General features: G+C 38.9%; 1 long non-coding RNA gene across 1 annotated transcript; it reads right to left on the bottom strand.

The window, feature by feature from the left end:
• Positions 1 to 1,242: 1,242 nt before the first annotated feature.
• Positions 1,243 to 4,489, bottom strand: LOC129658958 (uncharacterized). Its single transcript, XR_008717624.1, has 3 exons — positions 4,362 to 4,489; positions 3,018 to 3,172; positions 1,243 to 1,859 (listed from the first exon to the last, which is right to left on the bottom strand). It is a non-coding gene; the product is annotated as an uncharacterized LOC129658958 (long non-coding RNA).
• Positions 4,490 to 5,760: the final 1,271 nt, after the last annotated feature.

The raw sequence follows: 5,760 nt of genomic DNA, 5'->3' as shown, positions 1-5,760 counted from the left end.
CAGAGTCGGACATGACTGAGCGACTTCACTTTCACTTTTCACTTTCATACATTGGAGAAGGAAATGGCAACCCACTCCAGTGTTCTTGCCTGGAGAATCCCAGGGACAGGGAAGCCTGGTGGGCTCCTGTCTATGGGGTCGCACAGAGTCGGACACGACTGAAGTGACTTAGCAGCAGCAGCTGGGATGCACTTGGATGTCAGTGGTCCTTTTATGCTTATGTGTGGGACACACCCCTGTTTTACATCTTAAAGTAGCTTAAGAGAGAATAAATATAGGAATATTAGTTTCCTACTACTGCCATAGAAAAGTAACAACTTTAGTGGCTTAAAATAACACAAATTTATTATCTTGCATTTCTGAAGGTACGAAGTACAACCTGAATGTCACTGGTCTAAAATCAAGTTGTCAATAGGGCTGTAGTCTTTTTAGGAGGCTTTAGGGAAATATTTATTTTGTTGCCTTTTCCAGCCTCTAGAGGGTGCCTGTATTCTCTGACTCATGACCCTCTTCCTTCATTTACTCTGTCCATCTCAAAGTCCTTAAGCACATCTGCTAAATCCCTTCTGCAATGTCAGGTAATGCATCACAAATCTGGGTGTTACCATGTGGATAACTTTTACAGAAGGGTGGACATTCTTTTTGCCACAGAATAGTTTAAGACAGCAGTGAAAGTGAAAGTCAGTTATGTCCAACTTTTTGCAATCCTCTGGATGATACAGTCCATGGAATTCTCCAAGCCAGAATACTGGAGTGGGTAGCCTTTCCCTTCGCCAGGGGATCTTCCCAACCCAGGGATTGAACCCAAGTCTCCCACATTGCAGGCAGATTCTTTACCAGCTGAGCCACAGGGAAGCCCAAGAATTCTGGAGTGGGTAGCCTATCCCTTCTCCAGTGGATCTTCCCAACCCAGGAATCAACCCAGGGTCTCCTGCATTGCAGGCAGATTATTTACCAACTGAGCTATCAGGGAAGCCCTAAGACAGCTGAACACAGAACTGTTAGGTAAAATGTGCAAATTAATTTTGGGTAGGATTTTTCTCCCTCACATAAATAATCTTTCAGTTATCACCATGTGAAGTATTTTTATTTTCATTTTACTTTATTATTTCTACTTTATGTGAAAATTGAGACTCATAAAATTGTCATATCTTGCTTCTAGTTATAGGAGAAGCCAAAGACTTAGTTGAGCCCTCTAATTTAAGACTTTTTCCTCTTATGGCTATTCCAGATTGTTCATAAGGTAACAGACAGAAAATGGATGTCCTGAAAAATTATAGGTTCATTTTTGGTTCAGAATACCTCTGGGAATGTGGACTATCCACACAAGTACTTCAGATTCCTTTTAATGAGACTGATAGCAAATGTTCCCTCTAACTTTTAAAACTATGAGTAAAATATGCAGTCAGGCCAGGGCAGATGTATTTGAATAAATACTTAGGACAAAGACAATTGAATCTGAAAATCTTAATGGTATATAGATCATAGGACTACCCACCAATTCAGGAAAAAATTAGTGAATAGGTCACATCATCCAGTGCTTCTCAAACTTTGAGTTATATATCAAAATCATCTGGAGGGTTTGTTACAATGATGATGGGCAAGCTCCACACTCAGACTTACTGATTCAGTAGCTCTGGAGTTAATTTGCATTTCTGAAATATTCTCAGTTGATCTTGAAGATGCTGGTCTGGGACCACACTTTCAGAACCTGCGGTGATGACTTTTAATTTAAGAGAGAAGTTTTTATTTCAAGAATGAAATCAAGATGCTTCTGAAGGGCTCCTTTGCAATCTGCTAGTCTTCTTTACTTCTTGAGTTAGGAACTCTCTTCTTTTATGCTGGATATAAGTCCGGACCTGAAGTGGGAAGGGAAAGAAACATTTGTGCCTGCCAGTTCCTGAAAGGGAAAAGGAATGGGGCTTTGATATAAACAGATATAAACTGCAAATCTTTTTGAAAAACTTTAGCTCCCTATCTTAAAGGAAACTGCTTAACATCTGTTCCTCAAATAATTTTCCCATCAGTGATTCAAGGACACAGCAATATTTGAAAACCAAGGGACTAAGGAATTCTTTTGTGGTACATGAGTTTATACCTTTATTACCATATTTATCTTCAAATCTTAGGTTTGATTCTTTACTTCTCTGGGGTTATACCATGAACTATGATCATTACCTTCATAAGTTGAGCCTCCAGACCACTCCAGCCGTATGTCTGCAGGTCTCTGGTGTTGATCTTTTGCTCCCTAAATTGACTGTGATTAGAGGGCCTTGGGCTTAGGCACCATCAGCTACTCTGGGCTAGTTCCTTCCTGGCTTTCTGGACCACAGTCTCAGGCAAGCTAAAGCGTACTCTGTTCTCTCTCCAAAATAATTTTAATTGTGCCGTTCAGAATAGCATCTGGAAAATAATGCCTGATCATCTAGGCAAGATTTACTTAAGTGATTTAGTATAAATTTTGTTATTTTAGCCAAATTGGCCAGTACTGAGAGTTGCTACTAATACTAATGTTCACAGAACTACTGATGGCATTTGCAATAGGGTGAGTTCAGATGAAATAGTAATAGTTACTGAAAAGAAATGGAATTAGTCATATAATTTGAGTGGTTCTGACTTCCACTAGAAGAAGTCATGAAACAAGGCAACCCGATGGACAGTTCACAAAGTTGCATGGATCAGACTAAACTGCATGCACAGTGCCCTTAATTTCAGAGCCATGTTTTTAGAGACCTTCTTGAATTCCTAGTGTTATCAAGAAAATAATCACATGGTTGATCCACATCTGCATTTCTGACCACCAGTCTAGCTAGTCAGTACACTTGGCACCCTGCAGCTATTTTATGAAAGTTTCAAAGCTTCTTTCTTAAAGGCATGAATGAAAACTCAAATGTCAGAAACCTGGTGGCCATTTTGGAAATTTAGCACTGACTATTTATTTTCACTACAAAAATGGGAAAAATGCAGTCCTAATGGAGAAACTTACATACATTATTAATTATTATTATAAAACTGACCTGGATATGAAATAGGATGTTGCATTTTCTGATGTGATCTTTAACAAGAACAGAGTAGCAGAAGGTCTGAGCATAATTCTAGAGCACCATATGATCCAACGAGTAAAATGTCATGAAATTTTCAGTACTGGGTAGAATTCTCACCACTCATTAAACTGAAAAATGAGAGAAGCAAGACTTCTGCTGTCACACACTTTGATAATGAGCCTAGTTTTCTTGATACAGAAATAAAATACTCATTCTATTCTCTTTTGAGCAATATCTTTGAAATATTACTAACCTCCATGGCAGAGGTTGCTTAATCTGCAAATATATCAGCTAGCAAACCATTATTATTGCTAATAACCTTTATTCACATTACTCAGAGAACTGCTACTTATACCATTCTTTAACAAATGAAGTTACAGCATAGTAGGAATACTGAAGCTTATTAAATTTTTATACATCACTAGTCCCCACCTCCCTTAAGGTTTAGCTTGTATTTTTTCTCTTGTCTTTTTATCCATGAAGGCATTTTCTTTCTACTAAGGACAAATATTAAGTGAAAATTTGAGGTTTTTTAGTGCAATTCTCATCTGTCATTTTATTTAAAAAGTCATTAAAGCATGAACTCAAAGTGGATATGTGAAAATATGGTGACTGTTAACAATATTTTAACAGTGCAGATAGTTTGTTTTGGTTGTATGAAAGTTGCCAAACTCACTATATAGTATATAACTTAAAAATAGCAACCCTCTCCCAATCCTTTAGTTTGACCTGCATGGTTCATCATGACTATATCACAACAAATTCTTTTCAACATGGTAATTTTTCAAAGTTGAGTTTAGAAACCATTGATTTTTTAATCCTCTTCAATTCATTAGTTTTCTCGCATACCATTAACTTTTGGTATGCAGTATTTTGGGCTTCCCTGAGGGCTCAGTGGTAGAGAATCTGCCTGCCAATGCAGGAGATGCAGATTCAATCCCTGGGCCGGGAAGATCCCCTGGAGAAGTAAGTGGCAACCCACTCCAGTATTCTTGCCTGGGAAATCCCATGGACAGAGGAGCCTGTTAGGCTACAGTCCCAGGGTCACAAAAAAGTTGGAAACCACTTAGTGACTAAATAACAACAACGATGCAGTGTTTTGGTATTTTCTACCAAAATTTCTGCCAAATAGTATAGAAGTACTTTCAGGGAATGGCATATAAGTAAAACAGAACTACTTTCAACTTCTAATAATTTGCCATTTCTTTCATAAATTTCCAGAGGGAAAGCAACCTTTCCGTTAACAGTAAGTATTTGGCCTTTGGCCAAATATAGTAAAAGAGACTTGCTAATCACATTCATAGTAAAATAATTTACCAATTATTCATATGCTAGTGAAGATCAAATATGTCTCAAATCACAGATAGACCTTTTAGGATCAAGGCTGGAACCAGAAGTCAGGATGTATGTTGTGAAGATCAGGAGAACCAGTTCTGTTTTCCAGCAGGTCAGGAAAATAAAGTCTACACATTTTCACAGTAGCTGAAGTAACTGGTGACTGATGGGCTTATGTCCCTGAATAGTCAGATTTTTAATGATTAAAGAATATTAAGTACTTATAAGCAAATGAGGATGAATAATTCGGTAAAGTAGCATTTATAAAGCTAGGTTCAGCATGTAAAGAGCTTTGAGGTTGTAACTCCCATCCTTTTAACAAGCAAAAAGCTGAACAAATTGAAAGTTAATAACTCTATAGATTCATCAAAGAATTGGAACCACAGGGCAAACTGCTGCCCCCAAACTGTAAACACAGGCAAACACAGAGAATCACAGTTTATGGGAAGCAGAATCTCTTGCTGTACCTGGGTAGGAACACTTAAAGTGTAATTAAGTATTGGAGACTAGCTTGACAGAGAGAATGTTTTGTGAGCTTAACCTTAGGAAAGCCTCCACACTTCTCCAAGTTTTACCACCAGGAGCCCCACTAGTTTCTCAGGTAGAAATTAAAGTAAAATTCCCTCCATGCTTTAAAAAGGGAGAAGGAGGAAATAACCATTTTGAAATAAACTGAGGCTTATACTCATTGAAAACTATTTTATCAGAGTCTAATTGACTTGAGTTTTACCAGAACCTAAGTTCCCTGGAGGAAGGGAAATATCTAAATCTGGCCCCCTCTAGCTTTCCTGTCACCTAAAGGGATAGGAAAAGATAAAAACTGACAAGCACTTGTGAAGGTCATCGACCAGGGACACAATCTCAGTAAAAATACTGAAGCTGAATCATAGGAATATAGAATGCCTATCCCTATCCACATACCTAACCACCACATCAATAGGGCTCCTGTAAAACCATGAAAGAACTGTAAGCATCAGGTTCTATTTAGAAGGAATCTCTAGGGAAACCAATAGGCAACAAGGGATATAAGAACAAGGACACCAGAGGACATTTTTGCCTCTGAAATCACATGCAGTAGAGAATAAAGATGGCGCCCCACTCCAGTACTTTTGCCTGGAAAAATCCCATGGCCGGAGGAGCCTGGTAGGCTGCAGTCCATGGGGTCGCTAGAGTCGGACACGACTGAGCGACTTCACTTTCACTTTTCACTTTCATGCATTGGAGAAGGAAATGGCAGCCCACTCCAGTGTTCTTGCCTGGAGAATCCCAGGGACGGGAAGCCTGGCGGACTGCCGTCTATGGGGTCGCACAGAGTCGGACACGACTGAAGCAACGCAGCAGCAGCAGCAGCAGAGAATAAAGAAAACTTAACTCTTAGCCA

Source organism: Bubalus kerabau, chromosome 8 (genome assembly GCF_029407905.1).
Source record: "Bubalus kerabau isolate K-KA32 ecotype Philippines breed swamp buffalo chromosome 8, PCC_UOA_SB_1v2, whole genome shotgun sequence".
Lineage (NCBI taxonomy): Eukaryota > Metazoa > Chordata > Mammalia > Artiodactyla > Bovidae > Bubalus > Bubalus kerabau.
This window is presented reverse-complemented; position numbering and strand designations above follow the sequence as displayed.